The sequence below is a fragment of the Myotis yumanensis genome, unplaced genomic scaffold (genome assembly GCF_028538775.1).
Source record: "Myotis yumanensis isolate MYYU_CA2020_CCGP unplaced genomic scaffold, mMyoYum1.0.hap1 SCAF_7, whole genome shotgun sequence".
Taxonomy (NCBI): Eukaryota; Metazoa; Chordata; class Mammalia; order Chiroptera; family Vespertilionidae; genus Myotis; species Myotis yumanensis.
In genome coordinates this window covers 24,635,941-24,660,351 of record NW_027223758.1, presented here as the reverse complement: position 1 = coordinate 24,660,351, position 24,411 = coordinate 24,635,941, and the positions used below count along the sequence as shown (strand labels likewise).

The following is a 24,411-nucleotide window of genomic DNA, read 5'->3' as shown; positions in this document are numbered from 1 at the left end:
ACAGCAGGTCTTTGGAGGCAGCTATGGGCTGATTGGTTGGCTCCACCCTCCCACCAGGCCTGTTCAGCATAGAAGAACGAGAGAAAAAGACCCTTTCAAAGGGCTGGCCTCACACCTTGGAGGACTTGTTTGTAGCATCTCTCTATTGTTACTCAAGTGATAACATTTTGAAGATCATGTTAGACTCCCAAGCCCATGACTGAGAATTATACCACAGGACAGAATTATAATGACATGTTGGAATCTCAAAAAAATATATATATTTTAACATAATTTCAGACTTACTGAAGAGTTGCAAAATTGTACAAAAAATTACTATACCCTCCACATTCACATTCAGTGTTCTACCAACCCTCTCTCTATCCCTTTCCCCTCTCTCTCCCTCCTCCTCTTTCTCTCCATACTTTTCTTCTTCTCTTCCTTCTATCCTTCTTCCTTTCCTTTCTTCATAAAGGCAGTGTTTATTAAAATGTATTTCATTTCAAAATTGAGCTACCAGCTGTTAAAGGGTATATACATTCTTTTGGGACACCCTGTATATATATACATATATTTATTTCCCCAGAACTATTTGAGGATAAGTTGCAAATATGACTTCTCTTTATCCTTAAATATTTCAGTGTATATTTCATAAAAACAAGGACACTCCTATATACTCATAGTACCATTATAAAAAATCAAGAATCAGATTTTCAATGGTGCAGTCGCAGAGTGGCCAACGGTGTGCTAACAGCCTGCAGAACAACATGCTGAAGTTTTATTGTGACTACTGTGACACATACCTCACCCATGACTCTCCATCTGTGAGAAAGACACACTGAAGAGAATGTGAAAGACTACTATCAGCAATGGATGGAAGAGCAGGCTCAGAGCCTGATTCACAAAACAACTGCAGCATTTCAGCAAGGAAAGATGCCTCCTACTCCATTCTCTACTCCTCCTCCTGCCGGGGCGATAATCCCACCTTCCCCAGTCTTCCGGGTCCACCTCCCCCTGGTATGATGTCAGCACCCGCTATGGGGGGCCCTCCCATGATGCCAGTGGTGGGTCCTCATCCTCCTGGGATGATGCCAGTGGGACCTGCTCTTGGAATGAGTCTGCCTATGGGAGGGCACATGCTAATGATGCCTGGGCCCCCAATGATGAGACCGCCTGCCCATCCCATGATGGTGCCCACTCGGCCCGGAATGACTCGACCAGACAGATAAGGAGAAAGGGGAGCCTCTTTCTAACAGGCTTTCTGTTACTTGTTCTACTTCACCAGGAGATCGAGGTGCTGTGATTCTGGGTGTTTTCTAACAGCACGACAAGGAAGACTCCCTCCCTCTTCCTATCTAAGAAAGAAGAGTTTTGAGGGGAGTAGTGGGACAAAAAAAAAAAAAAGAAAGCAATTTTCATTTGTATTGTGAAATGTGAAAATAAAATGGTCAACTCTTTAAAAAAAAAAATATCAAGAATCAACACTGACATTACCTAGTTTCTAGACTTCATTCACTTTCTCAATTGTCCTGATCATCTTTATAGCAAAAGAAAATTCTGGATCACATGTTGCATTCATTTAACATAGCTTTCGTCTTTTTGAATATGGAAGAGTTCCTCAGTCTTTCTTTGTCTTTTATGATATTTTTGATGAATGCAGGCCAGTTATCTTGTGGAATGTCCCTCAATTTGTGTCCGTCTGATGCTGTGGAATTTCCTTTCAGCTCTGTGCGCTGCCTCCTGAAGCACAAATGCCCAGCTGCGATTGACAGGCTGCAGGAAAGAGCTTCTCCAGCCCAGCAGTCTAGAGCTCACGCACACCCCCCTTTGCCCTGGCTTAGGGGTTTCCTCCCCTCCTCCTCAAACACGGTTTCTCCTTCTGCAAGGGTTGTGGGAAAATCAGATACTTAGCCTCTAACAATGCTGTTAAAGGATTCTGGGCAACTCCACTTGCTCCCTGAGTTGCAATCTCTAATTTCCCTCTGGTTCTAAAAGAGCTGTGATTCTGGTGCCCACCAAATTCAGAGAAGTATGCCAGCAAACATGCACCTGACAGTGAAAAAAATGAAGGAACATACCTGAGGGCTGGAACTGAGTCCATGTGCATAGAGAATTCGTGGACAGTGCATGTGCTTTAAGAAGCAAAGTAGCCAGTCAGAGAAAGACAAGTATCACATGATTTCACTCATATGTGGACTCTAATGAACAAAATAATCTGATGAACAAAATAGATCCAGAGACACAGAAGCACGAAACAGACTGTGGAATCTCAGAGGGAGGGTGGGGGAGGGTGGGTGGGTGGGAAGAGATCAACTAAAGAATTTGTATGCATATATGCATAACCCATGGACACAAAAAGGTGGTGAAGGCCTGGGGTAGGGGGGTAGAGAGGGTTAGAAGAAGTCAATGGGGGAAAAAGAGGACATGTGTAATACTTTCAACTATAAAGATTTAAAAAAGGAGTAAATTTTGAGAAGTATTACACTACAGAAAATATCAGAGTTTGCTATATTTTTCTGAGGATTTTGTTCACAAAAGTTCAAGGTCTCTGTACTAGTATTTTAGGAAACATAGCCCTTGCATCTTCATTTTATCCAACTGATTTCACCTGAGGGCACTGCCTTCTTTTGTAGGCCCGTCCCAAAGTCCTCTGGGACTTTGAATTTTTGCCTTACTGAGTCTACGTCTCCTTCTTCTCTTTATAAAAGCCAGCAGTTTCCATAGGACAATCCTGCGACAGATTATGAAAGGGGGAGGGGACTTGATAAAACTGGAGTGGATGGTGTGTTTGTCAATAGTGTCCAGCATGAACCCTGGCAGGTGGGGTCTTCCATTGTGGCAGAGAGGAGGCCTGAGATTTCTTCCATGTCGTTACCTTCCCATTTTGATTCTACTTCATGCTGCATAGAATAATGTCCCCAATCAATTTCAAAGCCTCTCAGGAAGAATGAGTCACATTTAGGTGGTTTCCTCTAAAACCTATCCTGAAACAGCTGGCAACATTACCAGTTTCTTATAATTCCTTCCAGAGACATTCTGGAAACATTCTATATCCATCATATACACATACACATACACATATACATATACATATACACATACCATATACATATACGAGTATACACACATATATACTTTTATTCCACGCAAATGGTGCCACGTTATATATAAAATTCTATATTTTCCTCTTTTTCTTCTAATGAGGCATTTCTGCAATCTGATCCATATCAGTACAGGTAGGTTGCCTCATTCTTCTTTTGTGGTGTGTGTGTGTGTGTCTAGATTCTTTTTATTTATTTGTTTTTGTTCTTTTTTTTTTTTTTAAAGAATGGGGGCTCAAGTATAAGATGCAGATTTTTTAAAGCGTTTTTGTTTGTTTTTACAAAAGAACAAAAATAAAACAAAAAACTCCTTATACATTCCATAAAAATTGATAGAAGAGCACTTGGCCAGAACAGCAGAACGGTTAGCAGCCCCCACACCCCGCACCCCACACCCTCACAATGTGGTCTCCAGGGGGAGAGGCCAGTCTGCGCAGGACAATGCTGAGGGCCACCTCTCCTTTCTCCCAGAGCTGTCCCCTGTCTGTCCTCCAACTCCAAGCCCCTCCTAAAGACATGTGGAATTAGATCTCCAGTTTTTCTCTATCTTTCACACACCACTGTTATTTCATAAATTTTTATTTTACATTTTTTACACCAATGTTACAAAAAGGTGGGAGGGGAGGAGAGGCAGACAGTGTATTTAATACCTATAAATGGGTGTTGGGGAGATAGGGGATTGGGGCAAACAAAACACACACGGTCACTATGGAAACACAGAGTTTCATAGCAAAACGTGGTGGGAAGCAGGCCTTGGAGACAAAGAAGGGTTTTTAGTGGCTTTATTCTCAGGGAGAGATGGCGATGTGCAGGTCACTGACACAAGTTATGTGACCTGTCAGGGAGGGAAAAGACAAGGGAAAGGAATAGAAATGCAGTTTTCTTCCCTGGCTGGTGTGGTTCAGTTGGTTGGGCATTGTCCTGTGCACCTAGGGTTGTGGGTTCAATTCTCAGTGGGGGAGGCATGCAGGAGACAACTAATCCATGTTCTGCTCTCACATTGATGTTTCTCTTTCTCCCTTCCTCAATCTCTAAAAAAAAAAACAAACAAAAAAACCCCTATATATATAAAAGCCTAAGCGACGGTTATGACCGAATGACTGGAACAACCGGTTGACCAGTCGCTACGACACGCACTGACCACCAGGGGGCATATGCTTGGTGGTGCAGTGGTGAGGGAAGGAGGGGGGGAGAGGTGGGGAACCACATGGTGATGGGGTGCCGGCATCCAGCGTCTGTTCCTTTCGTGCCCAGCCCGGCGATTGTCACCTGCTCTCCTGACCCCCCTTGGGGCCCCAGGCTGGAATGGGGAACTGGGGGTGGGTGGCAGCGGACACGGCCCCTTTCCCAGGGAGGCCGAGGGCTGGCTCCCTCCTCAGGGCCAGTGGCCAACCTCCGGCACCCCTTCCCTCCCAGCCGGCAAGCCAACCTCCTGTGGTCCCTCCCCCCATTCCTCCTCCTCGGCCAGCAGGCCCCAATAGGCCCGGCCACGATTGGCCTGGCCCTGATGGCCCTGATCCCAGGCCAGGCCTAGGGACTCCACCCGTACACTAATTGGTGCACCGGGCATCTAGTAATAGTAATAGTAATAGTAATAGTAATAGTAATAGTAATAGTAGTAATAGTAATAGTAATAGTTATAATAATAATAATAATAGTAATAAATAAATCAATAAAATATTTAAAAAAAAAGAAATCAAGCTTTCTAAGGAAGGAATCTAATGAGTGTAGGCATGTCCTGTTAGCGTGAAGCAGGGGTTAAACATTGCTGCTTTCTCTTCACAGCCTCTGGCCACTCTTAAGAGATTCTTGTTTTGATTTGTCTACAAGAGTCGGCACAGACCTCAGACCATTGGCAATGCCCTTGTTTTCCAAAGTAGGTCTCATTCAGCACACTTCTGATTTTGTGTTCCATGTCCTCTACCAGGCTCCCAATATTGGCTATGTGTGGGAGCAGTCGCTGGCAGTGTCATCTTTCTCTGTCTGTCTGATCAAGCTGCCTCCAGGGTTCATGGTGCCAGAGCTGGATTTGCTGGTTTGCAGCCACAGCATCACCGTGGAGGCCAGCTTGCAACGGGCGATGGGACCACTGGATTTCTCCTGCACTGCTGCCACGTGGGTGGAATCCCAGCAGCCTTTGATATTCTCTGATCCGTCTCCAGCCCTCTTTATGAGGATCACGCCAGCAAAGCCATGATCCAGATCCCAGAGGTAGGCAGATGAGATGCCATCTTGAAAATACAGGTCTCGACCCTGGTCAAAGACATTGTTGGCTGCCACCTCCAGCTTTCTCAGCCGAGCAGAAGGCATGGCCTCATTTTCCAGCGGAGGGTCATATCTGTTACTCCATGGTGACCTGTAGGAGTTCCCATCTCTGTTGTGTCACACAAAAGTTAGCCCTTTCCCACCACCTTGTTTCTGGCAATTTTCAGTGGCTGGTCAACAGAAGACAGGAGATCTTCATATAGACTGGGGACCAGGTCATTCAGGCTGCGGAGGTTTATCTCCATTTGCCTCATTAAGTCCAAGGCACAGTGCAGTTGTTGATCACTTGTGGTGGCAGCTGTGGCTGTCTTGGTCCCAGCATCAGTCGCCTCATTCTTCTTAACAATTGCACGTTACTCCACTGTAGGGATTTCCTGTACATTATTTAGCTGGTTTCTTACGGATGAATTAGATTGTTTCCAATATTTTGCTATTACAGGCAATTCTGTTATACCTCATTTTGCACATGTGCAAGTATGTCTGTAGAATAAATATCTAGAAACGTTATTGCTAGGTCAAAAGATATATGCAATTTGAATGTGGAAATATTTAAATAGGTTTGAAAATGGTCAGTATAAAGGGCAATTGGTTTGGGCCAAATGCATCACTTGGGAAAATAGGATATATTTCACTAAAAGCAGACATGTGGCCACACATCTGTGTGCTTTAGTTCAGTAAAGCACAGGGGTGAGTTAGGACAGAAGTACATTACAACATCACTCTTCTGGAGCTAGTGACTCCAAGGTGATTGGTAAGTGTGTGGTCAGTGTTTCTGAAGATCTGTCTCTAGCCGCTGATATGGTCCATAAGTTGCATCTGAGCTTTGTATGACAGATACCAGGCTCCTGGGAAAAGCTCAGCATCTTCCCATTGAGAAGGGAGGCTTCATCAGCTCTTACCCCAGAAGCTTGTAGTCCCAAGGCAAGTAGTCTCTGGAAGCCAGGATTAAGCTATAAACTTGATGGTGAAGGAGCAATCTATGAGACTAGTAGTAAATTAAAGCCAGAGCAGTGACAATGAAAACAATTCTCCATTCAGATAAGAGCCTGGTATCTCTGGAGCTCCATTCTCCCACCTCCTGCCCCATGACATCAAAGAGTTGGATGGACAACGTAAGAATTGGGCGTCATAAAATTAAGAAGCTTTTCTGTTGAAGGTGTCCCACCCCTTGCAATCAACTTCCGTTGGAGCCTCAAACCATAATACTTCCAGGGCAGGGTTCTCAAACACCAGGTGATGTGCCCAGAAGGAACAAGATGTTTGTTTCAACAGGGAAGATCCATAAATCTAAGATACCACCTCTGGTAGCTGGGCACCCCTTTTCTAATCTCCTGTACTTTAACACATGAAGCATTTCCTCGTGTGTTAGCATGGGAAAGGTCGAGGAGGAAATGAGGCTGGAGGGGAATGGTTGCATTATCCAGAGTAGACACAAGAAAATAGAATGAAGAAAGAGCTGTGGCTTCCCATTTATCTATATTTATTCCTTTATCAAACAAGACAGAAAGTGGACCTCTCTTTTCCTGAGTTAGTGTTTCTAGAGTTCAGGAAGTACAGTGCACAGCAGTTAAGTCAGAGTCATGGATTCTATACCCAGCTCCCTCATTCTCCCAGTGACCATGGACTTAGCCCAAGGAGGCTCAGAGTCTACATTTATAAAACAGGGGTAATAACAGTACACTTATCTCAAAGATAATGTGGGTAGAGACAACATATTGCCTGGCGCATACCAACTAGTCAATAACTGTCGGCTGTTCTCATTAATATGAATCTTACAGAGTCAGCTGTGTTGCAACTTGGTTTGCACCAAAGCCAATCCCTTATTGTCACAGTCCCTTGGGGAGCATCATTGCTTTGGCTTATCCTCCTTGGATCATGTGTGGCTTCCATATATACAGACATGGTGCAGGTAATAGCATTGGATGGCAGGAATATGCAATGCAGTTGTACATAACTGGACATTAGGCTAGTGGTTTTTAAAGTGTCTCCTTGAACCATTAGCAACTTCTTGCTGCAGACCTCATCCATCAAAATCTCTGGGGCATGGCTGCCTCCCTACCCCCCAAGGCTCCAGGTGATATGGATGCATGCTAACATGTGAAAAACACTGATCTAGACTCTGGGATGCATTGAAGTCTCCTACTTCACACAGGAAGAGCTGGAGTGAAGAAAAAAATCCAAGAGGTCATGCTCATAGCTCACGGCCTAATTTGGGTGAGTGATTTAACAATCTTGCCTGTTCTTGAATAGTCTCCCCTTTGGCTGGGAACAACTTGTCAAGCTGCGGATATCTCCTTTCCTCTTTCTCTCCCTGCTTCTCTCCCACAAGACACAAGATAGTTCCTGCCCAGGCATCTCAGATTTCCATTTCTTCCTTAAAGCCAATTAAAGGTCTCTAATCCCTCTTGTGTTTACCTAAAGGATCAATTTGATCGGAAAGGATGAATGGGAAGGGCAAAATCCTAGAAGGGCTTGGGAAAGGAAATTTCTGCTCCAGTGGTGGGAACACACCCTTTCTCACTAAGCTTATTATGAACTGGTGCATTTTTTGAATTAGAATTCTCCATCCAGCCGGCCTCTTTTATCTAAAGCCTTGGGTTATGCTTTCAAAGGCAGTGTCTGACTTTATTTACCCTTAGTATTAATACTTTTGAGATTCCCCCATCCCCCACCCAAGTCATCTCAGCCTCTCCCTGAGTAATAGTTTGAATCATATGAAATATCCATGTTTGTAGGTGGAAAGTAGGTGGATATCAGCAATGTCTTATGATTCAACTTAACATATGTACTCAGGTCATTTACTGGGATCCATCATTCTGCCTTCCTTACAACTGAAGGCAGATTGTTTTTAAGGACTTCTAGGCACAGCAGATCATCTCCCTTGTGAGACCACTTAGATAGAGTTTGCCACTTAATTGCTAGGGTTTTTATAAAAATAAGTTAACCTCCAAGTCTTACTTCCCTCCTCTGTAGAGTGGGGATGTGTCACCCTCCTTATAGGTTCATATAGGATTAAATGAGAAATCTGCCTACAGTGTCTGGCATGGTGCCTGACTTCTAACTGGTATCAGATACATTAGTGTCCTATTTCAGTGAGGCTGGAGGTAATATTCTTTTTTTTGGAGGTAATATTCTTAAAACTCATGTCTCTGCCTCTTCTCTGTTCTACATATCTACTGATGGTCAGTTTCCAAGTTATAATTGTTACTCATCTAGAAGTGAGGGGTCTGGACATGTTTTTAAAGGCCCTTACACATTATGCGTGGTTTTGAGATGGCAAGAGAGTGAAATATTTTTGTCTCAAGTAACCATTATTCTTCTTCATTTCAGAGAAATGTCAGATTAATTTATTTATGTGTTTTGGAATCTTAATAGAAGAGAAAGCAGCTCGATAAATGAATGCAGAGAGTTCCGGTCTCATCACTAACCAGATTGTGCAATCTCAGAGGATCGGCTTAACCTCTGAGTGTCTTTGTTTTCCTGGCCTGGACCCGAGGCTTGTACACATGCCTCAATCTCCCTCAGTGAGGATGAAAGAGATGGAACTAGTGCTTCATGAACGTGCTTTGAGCTTTAGGAAGGCAGAGATGTTACATAGATACAAGGTGTTATTACATTACATAAAAACCATCATTTTTCTTCGGCAAAGTCACGACACCAGGAAAACCTATCTTCCATTAAAGTTCAAAAGCAGAATGAGGCAAGGAAAAACAATTTTTTTTATTTGTTTTACAGTAGAACCATCATCATCCCAGAGGGTGTAACAGGAGTATTCTCAACGGTCTTTAAGAGCAAGGTTAAGAGCTACCTGCACTTGGTGCTTCCTTTACTACACAGGGGTGAGAGTCCTGGCGGATTGTCTTTCTGGTTAATTACTAGATGTTCAAAAAGGTGAGTGGAAACCTGATACTCTGCAAGTTGGACTGTTGACAAGTGACCCTGTGAATTTTCAAAGGCAGGTGTTGATTGGAAATATGCATGTGTTCCCAGCCAGTTTTGCTTATGGAGTCATTCTATGCTTGGAAGTAAACAAAGGAAAGTAATCCAACATTTCGATCAATAAAACGGCTTGCCCTGTGCTTGTAAAATGTTCTGTGTCTTATTTGTAAATTGAGAGTTAAATAATGACAGGTGTATGGTACCATGCATGAGCAATGAGTTGGGAAGCCTCACTTTCCTGACTGTGAAGCTGTTTGTATTTGTAGAAAAATGGGAGAGTGATGTGTGAATGGGAGAACTGGACTCTGGAGGCGTCTATTTTTTTTTTCTTGTTAAGTTAAAGGGCTTGTAGCTTTTTGTTTATATCAAACTATGCAGTATAAATGCATCCTATATAATAAAAGCCTAATATGCTAAGTGTCTGGTCGACTGGTCAGCTGTTCAACCAATCAAAGCATAATATGCTAATGATATGCTAAGACCACTCAACCGCTCGCTATGACGTGCACTGACCACCAGGGGGCAGACGCTCTGACTGGTAGGTTAGCTTGCTGCTGGGGTCTGGCCAATGTGGGACTGAGTGAGACAGGCTGGACATGCCCTGGAGCCCTCCTGCAGTCCCTCCCCGGCTGGCCAACCTCTTGCGTTCCTCCCTGGCCCCAATTGTGCACTGGTGGGGTCGCTCAGCCTGGCCTGCACCCTCTTGCATCCAGGACCTCTTGGAGGATGTCAGAGAGCCCGTTTCAGCCAAATCCCACCAAGAGACCCCACTGGTGTACGAATTCATGCACTGGGCCTCTAGTATTTAATAAAGATCCTTACCCAAGGACATGCTGAGAGATAGATAGATAGATAAATAGATAGATAGAGAATGAGAGAGAGAGAGAGAGAGAGAGAGAGAGAGAGATCTGTTGCCTTCTGTATGCTCCCCAATTTGGATCAAACCTGCATGTGCCCTGAGCGGGAATGGAACCAGCAACCCTTCAGTGCATGGAATGATACTCAACCAACTGAGTTACTCTGATTGGGCTGAATGTGTAGTTTGAATACCTTCCTTCCTTAAAAACTTTCCAGCTATCACCACTGATGCCTTACTCATCACATATCCAGTCACTCTGTGGACATTCTTTCTTCTTCCTTAAAGAGGAAGTATAGTCTAGTCTTGTAAGTCTAGTCTAGTCTTTTTCCATTCTCCTTCTCCTCCTCTTTTAACAGGTCATGGTTACAAATCTATGCCCATTCTGGCTACTTTCTTTGGTCTCTTTTGGGGAAGGCAGGTAATCAGGATTACTAACAGCTGCCTTATAAGTGATTAGTTAAGTAAATGAAAAGTGAATTAATACCATTAGTAGCCAACCCCAAAATAGGTCAAGATGGAAAAATTCTGTAGTTACAACATCTGATGCCAGCAAAATGATAATTCAGGATTTTTTCTGACATTTTTAATTTGGCAAATGCCAGCTTTCTTGCACGAGTCTAAATTAAGGGTGGCTTCCATAGAGGCAATTTGGCATAAAATACCATCAGAGGTTGGCAAAAGTAGGTTTGCAGTTGTTTGTATGGAAAATACAATAATCCTATATAATAAAACCCTAATATGCAAATCAACCGAGTGGCAGAACAACCAGTCGCTATGACATGCACTGACAACCAGGGGACAGACACTCAACGCAGGAGCTGCCTCCTGGTGGTCAGTGTGCTCCCACATGGGGAGCACTGCTCAGCCAGAAGCCGGGCTCACAACTGACGAGCACAGTGGTGGTGGCAGGAGCCTCTCCTGCCTCCATTGCAGGTGGGCGGTAAGGAGCAAGGGGTCCCGAACTGCAAGAGCCCTGGACTGCGAGAGGGATGTCTGACTGTCGGCTTAGTGCACGAATGTCATGCACCAGGCCTCTAGTTAATAAATAATAATAATACAAGAATAAACTCTGTGCTTTGTGTGCTCACAACTATCCATCTACTTTTGTACATCCCTGTATATGTTTTAAAAATATGACTTGGCACTGTCACTTGATTAGAGACATACCAACTAAATATTGAGGTGGACTCTGCTCTGTCTCTGCCTCTCTTTGCAACTCTTCCAAACACCCCAGAGCTAGGTGACCAGATTAAAAAGCTTGAGTTAGCACAAGCATTTCAGATTCATTGGAGGAACTGGAGCTGGGAACTAACCATGCCCTTGTCACCCAGGTTGTGATGTCATTGCTGATATTCTCCAGGTTTCCTACATGCACCTAAGACAGAAGAATAGTTTTGCAGCCTTCGGAATTGCAGTAATTTGCAGGTGGATGCTCAGTCCTAACTAGTTTTTCTTCTCTCCATGCTGGTTTATTTTAATTCAGTCTTAAGGCTGAAGGTACTAGAGAAGTTACCAAAACTTCACTCATGTGGACACTTTTTCTCACTAAATGTGAGATAATTAACTTTTTTCTATCTTCCGAGACACAGAATTCAGCTTAAATTCAGTTAAAATGGGATTGCCAGATAAGCATTTTATTCAATATCAAGTCTTTGCATATCAATAAGTTACAAGGGAAAAACATGGACCAGAAAAATCTACTGAGATCAGAAAATCTATTTGTTTCTAAAAAATTTTGGACTTACATTGATTGCAACACTAAGTAGCAGGAACGTCATCTTTTTAAAAAAAAATATATATTTTATTGATTTTTTTTACAGAGAGGAAGGGAGAGGTATAGAGAGTTAGAAACATCGATGAGAGAGAAACATTGATCAGCTGCCTCCTGCACACTCCCCACTGGGCATGTGCCCGCAACCAAGGCACATGCCCTTGACCGGAATCGAACCTGGGACCCTTGAGTCCGCAGGCTGATGCTCTATCCACTGAGCCAAACTGGTTAGGGCAGGAACTTCATCTTTGTTCCCTAATGTAATCCTAGCACTTAGCATAGTTTCTGGCACTTAATAAATGCTCAATAAATAATTTTTGACTAAACAATTAAAACATGAAAGTTTTTTTTTTTTTTTTTGGGTGGCTGTCAGAGAATGTAGACCCTTGTATCAAAGTCTACATTGTCAATTTTCATCTTACTGAAACACAAATATTGTTCTAGGGCCTGAAAGATGATCAGGTCTAGACCCCTCTATCATGATATGTATACATGTCACCTTATCCTCACCCCCCCCCCCCCCCACACACACACAGGCTTATGTGCACACTTAGGCATGCTTAGAACATCTGGGCATGCTCCTTATCTGATCATTTGGATAGGGTCCCTGCTTGCTGGATAGAGTAGAACCATTTGGACTTCTCCAGATGGGTATCTTGGTAGGACACCAGTGTTGATGGCCAACAAATATTTATTGAACACTTAAGTGAATGATGAAAGTTTCAATTTTTATTTCCAGAGCTCAACATGAACTAAAAGTTTTATATGACGTGATTTATAAGAGACACAAGAAACTATACAAAGCCATCTTTGGCAAACATCTTGATCCTGTGAAATATATGTGCCACATTATATTTAACTTAGAGGCTATTAAAAGACTTAGATCTTTATTGCTTCTTAATATTCTGAATAGAATCCAAAATGGTTTTGAAATGTCCTTTGAGTAGCCTATAAATACCTCCCACTTCATATCAACACAGTATTATTGCCTTCTGGATATTTTAGCTACAGATATAATTTCATTAATTTTATCAGGATTCTGGTCTATTTATTATTGGGCTGATGATTTCCACAGCAAACTCTTCATAAAATGTATAGCTTAATAGAGGGTTAACCCATATTTAATTCACTTTGTTAATTTTAAAAGAATTAGGACACAATAGAAATTATTAGAATTTACAAACCCTATTGAACATTATCTGCTCTTTTCTGAATGGTGCAGAGGAGACCCCAGCACCTTGTTGCGCCTCCTGATCATCATTAATGTGATAACCATTACTGCATTGCAGAAGTATGGCTTTGCCAGCTCATTACACACCACACACGTCAGTTTCCTCTTGTTGAATATCCAGCGTGCCCAGGCTGTGGTTCTAATCAGAAGAACCGTTTCCTATTCCTATCTAATTATCTTAATTGCCACTGCTTCCTATTATGCCACAGAAGTAGATAAGAAATACATCAATTAAAAATTGTCAGCCTCACTATGTAACCCATAGATTACAGGTGGTTATGGGTTTAATCTGGTTTGCTAAAGTAGGGGGGATTTCTTTACTAGATCTTTTGTGTTTTGAATCCAAAGACATTTCAGGGAATGAGTTGCCGAATTCCAGCAGCTTGAGTTGTGGGGTGCCTGTATCTTTTTATTGTGCAATTATTCCATCATGAATGGCACGGTTTAGGCATGGGATGCTGTTTTATTTGACTTTTATGTGATTACTTTGGGCCTGAATCCAGTGGATGCTCCCCTTTTTGGCCTTAATCTACTGAAGAGGGAGTGACTTCTTTCTATGAGTAACCTTAAGAACCAGTGGTTGCACTTAAACAGATCACCCACATTTAGCAGCTGCAGAACAGAATTCAGACACTTCTGTAGCCAGCTTATATCAGCCCAAAGTTGGTAGATTCATTACAAGCTTGTCTCTTGATTTTAGTCAAAATAATCTGATTTCTTTTCTGAAAAAAAAAAAAAAAAAAAAAAAGAAATCTTTCTTAGACCATTTCCTTTCTTTTTTTTCCTTCTCCAATCAGCAGATCAAAACTTTGGGCCCTTCTGAACCTTAATTCAAACATCACTTCAGAAGTTAACACATTTGAGTTCCAAAAGCAATGCTTTTAACTTCTGTCCCATGGTCAATAAGGGGCTAAATCGATCTATAAACAGTGTCAGATGGTGTCTCACACATGGCACTTAAGAAACCTTACTCCTGATAGTGCCTTGACCTCAGGGCCCCCTGATCAGGCTGTCTGGGTGACACTGAGCAGGGAGGCATCAAAGCAAAGGCCTGTGCGGTCCTGTGAGCCTGACAGCCGCCCAGCCCCCGGGAGAGGGTGTTGAAGACAGGACAGGCATGGAACTGATGTGGACACAGCATTTTAGTTTGGCTTGTAGCATGACTGGGGGAGGCAGATTTCTGGCTCCTTTTTCTTCCACTGATTCCATTTCTCATGCCACCTGCATTGCAGTTTACCTAGACGCTTTGCACTGGGCACTGATGGAGTTCAGGAATGCCTTTCAAGGAAGCCAAAACAAGGTCCGCTCAGAGCTAGGGAGGCACAACGTAGTCTCAGAGGATGGCAGGATGGTCATCTGCTGAGCAGAGCAGCGTTTCGATGTCCTGCAGACTGTTCATGGCAGACACTGTTAGTTTCGTGGAGGTCCCTTGCAGGCAGTTCTGCCAGACACTGAGAATGTCTAGTGTAACTATCTGAGGGTGTTCTGTGACCCCAAGGTGTGCTTGGTCTGCTTGCAGGGCATGCTGGGAAACTCGGGAGCTAATGCCCCCAGAGGGGTGTTAGTGAATCAATACCCCTTCTTGCTCCTCAGTGCACAATTCTGAGATGTGTTCCATATAGCCTCTCAGGGTGGTCCCAGTGGGGTTGGGCCCACAGTCTCCCACAGCAACTAACTCATGGATACATTTTATATTGGCTTTCTTTCCTTTCCTTTCTCCCTGCTCCAGTCTCTCCCTCTTACTTCCTGGGACATTTCTCAAATAAACGCCCGGCACCCAAGTTCTTTTCTCAGGACCTGCTTTGGGAGAAACCCAAACTACCACAAGGGACAGACAACAATGCAGTTGTCTTATCAAAAAGAATTTAAGTGACCCCCTCAAAAGCTCTATTTTCCACAAGTTGGTACCCCCATGCCTTGGTTTGTGTTCCCCAGAAGCAAATCCTAACACAAGGATTTCACTGCAAATTGTTTATTTGGGAAGTAATTCCAGAAAATGCTGTTAGAGTAGGGAAGGGAGACAGGGAAGGGCTGGAAGACATAAAGGGCGTATTATCAAACCAGTTACTACTGTGGGCAGCTGGAGCCCAGTCCTGAGGAGGCATCTGGAACACTGTGGAACAGGCCTCAGAGATGTCCTGCCCAAGGGGCGAGGCAGCCTGAGTATTGAGCCAGCAATTCTACATCTGGCATGGACTGAGGGAGGCTGTGGGGATACTTCCCAGCACTTCTGGGATGACTGCGCTCAGGCTGACCATGACCGTGTGGCCAGAAAAGAAGTCCTCTGGAGGAGCATCTCAGTTTGCAGCGAGCAGCCTTTGGAGACAGGGATAAGTGCTGAGGAAATTTGGGAGGGCATCCAAAAAGCCCCTGCTACACACGCTGAGACTAAAAACTTACAAATATATCTCTCAAATAAGGGGAAATGCAAAGGAATAGTTCTCTCATTCTACAACTGTTCATAAAGCCCTGCTGATGTTCCAGTGCTGCAGACAAAGGTGAGAAAGATTGCGCTTCTGTTGCTTTCGTGTAGTCACTTCCCTCCTGTAAGAGCTCCATGGTGGCCAGCATGGAGAGGCAACTGTGAATCCTAATGTGACTCACAGAGCCTGGCTTTCGGAGTTCATGGTTTCATGCAGACCATTGGACTGAGAGTTAGAAGACTTGTGTTCTAGTTTTGGCTCTGCCCTTCACTAGTCATGTGACCATGTTATCTTGCCTCCCAGGACCTTGATTTCCTCTCGTGCTAATTGAAGGAGCTGGCATAAGATACTCTGGGGGCCTTCCTGCCTGAAACGCGGTGGCCAAGGATCCTTGTGCTGAAGTGGGCGTGGGGCAGGGCTGTTGGTGCTGTGTGGGTCACTTGCAGTGGGCAGCCTCTGGTCTGGAGGCATTTCAGGTCAAGTGATGTCTGAGCTGGGAGAAGTTAGAACTGAAAATGGATTTTTATGATTAAAAGCAACGAGGCTTAGGGAAGCAACATGTCTTGTGCAAGCTCACCCAGGTAATTAGGGGGCAGAATTGGAGGCAGAACCTAGGTTTCTTTTGCTCAATTGATGGATCTTTCTATTAATCCATGAATCACACTTTTTGTAGCAAGCTATAAGAAATATGGCTTTTGAGATGGTAAACTAAAGGCTGAAGGACCCACTTGATCCAGAGTAATCATGAAATTCAAAGGCATTCACATTTAAGGGCTTAAACCAAATCTCAGAGGCTATATAGTTCATTAAAAATGTTCTCCTGCTGAATTGGTTTTATGTATTTCCCAATAGAATCCCCAGTCCATACATAGGGATTGGATTCAAGTGGAAAAGGTGAACCAAACAACTGAATACAAAATATCCAATTTCTTTTTATACCTTACCATGAGTGCTTGCGTCAGTAGTTACCACCTGTGTTATATAGCCTTGGTTGAAATAGATTCAAGATGGCAGGTTGGTGACAGGAGAGGCAAAAAAAGGAAACAGAATTGCAGAAAAAAGCAGGGGAGCCCAGCCTCTTTAGAATGTGAAAGTAATTTAGATGTGAATTTAGAATGTGAAGATGTCCCAGAACTGCTCTTCCTGTGTCAACACAAATAAGTATGTTGATTTCATTAAGTAAACGACCAGCTAGGTGATGATATGTTTGGCCTTACACAGGACTGAGTTCAGGCAGGTGATCACAGGGTGAATTATAGGTATTATGCAAACCACTGCCTATGATCTGGCCTGATCTTCATGTGCTGTATCATGTTCCATCTGAGTAAAATTTTAAGTGTTTGGAAATCCTGCAAAGTAAAAGTCCGCTATAGACTCTTGTGTGGTCCATGGACCAGCACCATCAATGTCACTTGGCAGCTTGTTAGAAATGCAGAATATCAATCCTGACCCCAGACCTACTGCATTAGAATCTGTGCTTAAACAAGATCGCCTAGGGATATGTATGCATGTTAAAGTTTAAGAAGCACTGTTGCTGGCAAGTGCTACTCAAAACAAGTGGGTACTTCCTTGAGTGGAATCACTGAAAAAACTTTCAGCCAAAAATAGACTGCTCAAGGAGACCTTGCAAACAAATGGAAAAACTGAATGTAATGCAAATAATTAATACAATGATGTCACGCTTAGTGCTGTTGTGAGCTAATATTGAAACACTGTTAAATCAAACACATAACTTTTAAGAAAAACCTGCTCCACTTTTTTTCAGGTGTGAACATATGGGAAGATGTTATTTATAGTTATACCTTAGTTCTTTCCACAAAGGATAGAGATATGTGGCTATTAGGCACAACAGCTATGGTTGCACAGAAAACCACCAGACACTGTTCAAGGGCTGTTGTAATTTCCACTCAGTGTCTTCAGACTGTACATGAACTAGATCTCAAAACCTTCCAATTCCTTCCTTGTCTTCGAATCCACAGAGATAATTCTTAGTTCTATAAGATCATCAGCATTTATTCCAAAGGATATAAGATATTTGAAAAGTATGGGAGTTAAAGTTGGCTTTTTCTTTTTCAAAGACCATTGAAAGGATCATTTACAAGACACATCTTGACTAAATACATTTTGTTGGGAGAAGTGTTTACATTTTTAAAGAGAACTAAAGGTTTGAGAAACATCTTTTCACTGGCAAGGTTCAACAGAATAATTATGAACCATTTCTTAATATCCATACAATGCATGCAATGCTTCTTGAGAGCTAGGCTTGGAGATGGCACTTCTGCTATGTTTCATTTGCCAAGGAAAGTCCCATGGCCAATCCTGGATTCAAGGGATGAAAGTAGGCTACAACATTTAATGGGAAAATCTACTAAATCACATTGCAGGGGAGGGAAATAATTGGGAGAAATGTTGTAATCCATTTACCACATCAGAGTAGGCTGATTGCTATAGTAAAACAAACCCCGTGTCTCAGGATTTTAACACAATAATGTTTTATTTCTTGACTTTATTACAGTCCAATAAGGGTGGTCATGGGAGTGGGGAGGGGTTCTGCTGCACACAGTCATTCAGGAATGCTAGGCTCCTTCCTTCTAGTTACTGTGACCTCCAAGGCCATGAAGTCTTCTATCGTGTCCTCTGTTTCCAGCCAGTAGATAAGGAAAGAGCAATATATAGCAGGAGCATCTACTTCTAATCTTCCTCACCTGGAGGCATTGTACTTATTGCTCTGCCTTCTTTCTGATGGCAAGAGCATGGGACGTGGCCCAGTTGAACAACAAGGGAAGTTGGAAAACCTGGTCTAGCTGTGTTAGGAGCACAGAGGGAAAATGGTGTGCTGAATACCTACCTGGGCTCTAGTTATAGTTATTCCAGGAGAAGGTACACCCGAGGTGAATCTTGACCTCACCTTCCTCCTTAAACAACCTGAGCTTTAGCACCACTCATTTGTCCAAAAACTACCAGATCCCAGTCTCTGTGAAGTTGCTCAGCCACTGACCCTGCAAGTCAGCAGCATGGCAAGTGTCTGTGCAAGTGGCAGGAGCTCTAGCTCCCAGATCTGAAGGGCCTGGGGGGCATCCAAAGTGAGAAGGAGACTATGCAATGCCTGAATGACCACCTGGCCTCCTTCCTAGAGAGGGTGAGAAGCCTGGAGGCTGATAATTAGAGACTGGACAACAAAATCTGTGAACACCTCGAGAAGAAGGGACCCCAGGCAAGAGATTGGGGGCATTATCTCAAGACCATGAGGACCTGAGGACTCAGATCTTTGTAAGTTTTGTGGACAATGCCCACATGGTTCTGCAGATTGACAATGCCGGTCTTGCTGCTGATGACTTCAGAGTCAAGTATGAGATGGAGTTGGCCATGTACTGGTCTGTGGAGGGTGACATCAATGGGCTCTGAAAGGTCACTGATGACACTAATATTACTCAGTTGCAGCTGGAGACAGAGATCAAGGTTCTCAAGGAGGAGCTGCTCTCCATTAAGAAGAACCATGAGCAGGAAGTACATGGTAGACAAAACCAGATTGCCAACTCTGGGTTGACTGTGGAGTTGGATGCCTCCAAATCTCAGGACTTTAGCAAGATGGTGGCGGACATCCAGGCCCGGTATGGTGAGCTGGCTCAGAAGAACTGAGAGGAGCTAGATAAGTTCTGGTCCCAGCAGAGCACCCAGTGGTCACCTTGCAGACCTCTGAGATAGGAGCAGTTGAGATGGCACTCTTGGAGCTGAGATGTACAATCTAGTCCTTGGAAATTGACCTGGATTCCATGAGAAATTTGAAGGCCATTCTGGGGAACATCCTGAGAGAGGTGTAGATGCGCTAAGCCATGCAGATGGAACAGCTCAATGGGATCCCGCTGCACCTGGTGTCAGAGCTAGCCAGACCCAGAGAGAGGGACATCACCAGGCCCAGGAGTAAGATGCCCTGGTGAACATCAAGGTCAAGCTGGAGATTGAGATCACCACCTACCGCCACCTGCTGGAAGAAGGGGAGAATTTGGATCTTGGCATGCCCTGGACAACAGCAACTCCATGCAATTCATCCAAAAGACCATCACCTGCAGCAAAGTGGTGTCTGAGGTCAATGACAGTAAAGTTCTGAGGCATTAAGGCAGCAGTAGTGGGGCACCCCTGGCTGGGAAAGCGGCCAATAAAAAGTTCAGAGGTCATTGAACGTGAAAAAATGTTGCATGAAACCGTGGGGTAGACAAAGTTTTGAAACACAAGATCATAATTAGGAAGGCAAGACAGAGCCAGATACCTAAGTAAATACCTGGTATCTGGTATGAAAGTGGAGCCTGGGGAGGGTTTGGAGAACTTTTCGGATGCAGTGGCTGCTTTGGAGGCAGTGGAACTTTAATCGGAGGAGAGGGCAGTGAAGGGCAAAGGGAAAGCTTTGAGCCGCAGGGGAAACTGGATTTGTTTGCTTGTTTAACATTGTTGTCTCTAGTGGGGCCTAAAGTTGACGCCTTAATGTAGGAGGCCTATGTTAGTGCTGATCAGAAAAATGTACCCCTTAGGGCTACATTAAAAAACACTGCTCGGTGTCTCATTTGCACCTTCAAAATATGCATATACATGTGTGGGCCAGAGAAGGCTGTGCTCAGAACATGCATTCTTATGTGAACTGTAGGTAATTGCACAAGCAAGCAGGAAGTTGCGTAGGTATGCAGGCAGCCACCTGTTGGAGAGGCGTGTGCCTTGCCCTTTGAGTACAATTTTAAATGTTTCTGCTGAGGGCAGGGAGGGGAAGCAGGCCTCTGGGCGTCTGCTTCTCTAACTGCAGCTGTCGTTTGTCCTTCTCAAGGTTTCCTTTCTGGGCAGGGCCAAGTTCAGAGTGCGCTGTTTGTGGCTGTAAGAAAATGCCTTTTCAAGGTCTTTGTGGAAGCACTGATGCAGGGGGCTCTTCTCTGAAAGTTTGTGTTCCCCGAAATTCACAAGTTGGGTTCCTAAGGCCCAATGTGATGGTGTTAGGAGGTGGGACTTTCGGGAGGTGCTTAGGTCATCATAGTAAAGCCCTCATGAATGGGATCAGTGCTCTTGTAGAAGAAGCCCCAGAGAGCTCTCTAGCCCCTTCTACCATATGAGGACACAAGAAGTCTGTGACCCCTAAGAGGGCCCTCACCTGACCATGCCAGAGGGTTTAGAGGCAGCTGGTTTAGTTGGACACGTGTTACTTCTGTGCTGGGAATTTGTTGTTACTTTTGTGAACTGCTGATCTGGTGAATAAACTCTTCCTTTGAAATCCCCTTTGCTGGGACCTCTGTCTCCTGGTCCTCCTCCTGGTTCTACAGGCACTTTCCCCATATTATTCACTGTCCTCTTCCTCCATTTGTCCCTCTGATGCAGGGGTCCTCAAACTTTTTAAACAGGGGGCCAGTTCACTGTCCCTCAGACCGTTGGAGGGCCGGACTATAGTTTAAAAAAAAAAAAAAGCTATGAACAAATTCCTATGCACACTGCACATATCTTATTTTGAAGTAAAAAAACAAAACGGGAACAAATACAATATTTGTATTTGCATGTGGCCTGCGGGCCGTAGTTTGAGGACCCCTGCTCTGATGTTTCCCTGGGGGTCTGTCCTTCACCACCTCCTGCCTGTCTGGACCAGCACCGTCCGATGGAACTTTCTGCAATCGTGGGAATGTTCTATGTCTGAGCTACCCAATACTGCACACACTTGCCCAAGGAACTGAATTTTACAGTTAATTAAATGTAAATAGCCACACGTGGCTGGAGGCTGCCCTGGAGGACAGATAGCATAGTTCTAGAGCATAGTTCCTCTTTGGTCAGAGTTTCTTCCTTAGTGTCACCATCTACCTCATTGCTCCTGGTCTGCATCTTGCCCTGCCTGCTCTCCTGACCCACATTTATAAATATCTACGACACATCCACCTGGCTGGTCTGTGGTCCCCTCAGATCAATGCGGTTAATGTTTAACTCTTTATCTTTACCCACAAAACACATTTTCTCCTGGCCTTCCTCCTATCACTTTATCCTTGGTCACCCTTGATCATGTTTTAGAACACAGTTCTGATCATACCATGCCATGCATACATTATCATTGAGGTGGATCCTAAATTTACACAGATTTTTTTCTCCTTAATAAAAAAAGTAATAAAGTGTAAATGCAAAATTACATTTGGAGCTTTGGACGGGCCTGAATAAATGAGGGAGGGAGTGTCTGAAGGTTAAGCTTTATTCCCTTTAGTGTAAATTGGCCTCAGTTTATTTTAGAATGTCTTCCAGTTTCAGGGTTGGAATTTCAGTTTGGTCACTTTTTTGCTGTACAAACATGCTGAGAGTCAATTGGTTATTAAAAATAAAGAAAATAATGTCTATCAAACTGAGTTGCTACAAAATTAAATGTGTCTATTGATAGATGAACGGATAAAAAAGTTGCGATATGTATAAAATGGAATATTATGCAGCAGTAAAAAGAATGAAATCCTGCCATTTTTGACAATATGGATGGATCTAGATGGTATAATACTAAATTAAATAAGTCAGGCAGAGAAAGACAAATACTATATGGTTTCACTTATATGTGAAATCGAAAAACAAAACAAACAAACAATCAGACAGAAACAGACTCATAGGAACAGAGATGAAAAGTATGTTTACCAGAAGGGAGGGGGTGAGCGGAAGGGGGAATATAGTCAATAATATTGTGATAAGTTTGCACAGTGGCAGATGATATAGAATTAGTGGGGTGATCACATTGTAAGGTATACAAATGTCAAATCACTATATTGTACACATAAAACTAATATAACCAATATAAGATTGTATGCCAACTATACTTAAAAAAAAAGATAATACTATATGAAAAGCTCAGTACATCTAGAGCAGTGGTTCTCAACCTTGGCTGCACATTAGAATCACCTGGGAATCTTCTTAAAATCCTGATTTCTGGGCCTCATCCTCCAGAAATTCTGTTTCTTTGTTATGGGGTGAGGCCACAACATTAGTAACAAAGAAACAGAATTTCCAGAGGATGAGGCCCAGAAATCAGGATTTTAAAAAGATTCCCAGGTGATTCTAATGTGCTGCCAAGGTTGAGAACCACTGATTTAGAGGGTATTTCTTGAAAAATTTATTCCCTTGTTCTCATTAGAGAGTATTGTTAGCAATAATAATGACAATTATAATAATAGCTACTATATCCGATGCTATGTTCAACACTTTACATAGAATGTCTCATTTATTCCTATAAGGTAGGTACTCTTCTTGCTCCCATTTACAAGTGGGGAAGTTGAGGCCCAAAGAAGGTAGGAAACCTGCCTGAGTTCTCACATGTTATAAATAGTGAAGCTGGGATTCAAACCTAGGCTCTTAACCTCATGTCTTGAGCAGGGCTTTCAGGATTCCCTCCACATGCTGAATTCTTTCCACATGTGTCTATGTTCTTGCCAACCTCTAAACATTTCATGACTTGCTGTGTTTCTTTTTCTCTCCTCATACTGTTTCTTTTCCCTGGAGCTCTCTCCCTTCCTCCTCAGTCTCTTGTGTGTTCCTTGGGCTTCATTCATGTTTTCATATATCACTCTCACTGCTTTTACTCTAAAGGGGCTGCTGAGCGTGACTTCCCCCTGTACAACACAATGTCCTTCCTCTGAGCCTCATGAATGATTATCTCCTGAGCAACTGCTCTGTTTTTATCTCACAGGGGAGCCTTAAATATACAGCTGCCTGAGCCCTCACCCCTAGGCCACATTCATCAGAATGTTTGGGGTTGGGTTGAGATTTGCTGATTGAAAATATTATGTTTCTCTATTTGAGCTAGTTACTAGAAAGCCAAGAACCAAGTCCTAGCTCAGCTCTGCAAGGAGGTTGGGCCTTGGGCTTTATTTTGTCTCTTACTCTTATTTTTCCCTTCATTCCTTATCTTACATAGTACATCACCCCCATTTTGGCATGCATTTGTGTAGGTCACCTAAAATAATTTTGCAATAATCTCAAAAGAGTCATGGGTAGAAAACAAAAGGTGAAATCAATTGGAAGCCCTGAAGACAACTTTCTCTTCTAATTCAGGGACTCCAATCGCATAGAACAATTCCATAGCCATGGGCATCTAAATGCAGCTCACACGTGGCCATACATCTGATGGCTTCATTGTATTGGACCCTTCTTGGATTCTAGCTTTATTGAGGAGATTTAAAAAGTCTGATTACTAACAAAGGTGTATTTAATAAAATCTTCTAAAACAAATAAATTCCTTATATATTCGGAGCTATTGACATATAAATACCCAGTGTCTAAGTCTACCCCTCAATTCTTGTTAATTTTGGTGACTTCCTGCTCAGGTGTCCTGATCTAGTCGGGTAATGACCCCTGAGTACATTGAGCACATATGTCTGTTACAGCTGCAGGATCTTCAGTTTTCCCATTTGCCGGCCTTCATCCCCAGGATCTGAAAGCAGGCGCAGGGGCTGTGGCTGTGAAATGGCTTTTTGTCCTCATCACATGTTAGGTACTTTGGGTCCTAAAATGGCAAAATGGAGAGCGGTGGCTGGAGAAAGGGGTCTGGGGAGATTCCCTTGGTTTCCAGCTGGCCTCTTGCCAATGCCCCCAGATGGTGGGGGCTGAGGGCAGGCCGCTCCGGTAGGGGCCCATATGCCTGGGCTGTCCGCTCAGTCCCTGGCAGCCTGGTGTGCCCAGCACCTCCTTAAAAACTGATTATCCGGCTTGTCTGCTTTGTGAGCCGGCTCATTACCATTTCATTGTGGTGTGGTAATTCTTACCCTGTGCAATGAATATTGACTTCGTGCTTGCTTTTCTAACTGAATTACAGGCAGGCAGTCTGAGGCCCGCACGGCTTGCCCAGCTCCAGCCAC

At 43.5% G+C, this 24,411-nt stretch overlaps 3 pseudogenes; 2 read left to right on the top strand and 1 right to left on the bottom strand.

Annotated features, from left to right (window-relative positions):
• The first annotated feature begins 746 nt into the window (after nucleotides 1-746).
• Nucleotides 747-1,208, top strand: LOC139014482 (U1 small nuclear ribonucleoprotein C-like; annotated as a pseudogene).
• Nucleotides 1,209-4,821: 3,613 nt separating this feature from the next.
• LOC139014359 (F-actin-capping protein subunit beta-like) lies at nucleotides 4,822-11,921 on the bottom strand (annotated as a pseudogene).
• A 4,335-nt stretch (nucleotides 11,922-16,256) lies between these two features.
• On the top strand, nucleotides 16,257-19,684 carry LOC139014358 (keratin, type I cytoskeletal 18 pseudogene; annotated as a pseudogene).
• The last annotated feature ends 4,727 nt before the right edge of the window (nucleotides 19,685-24,411 follow it).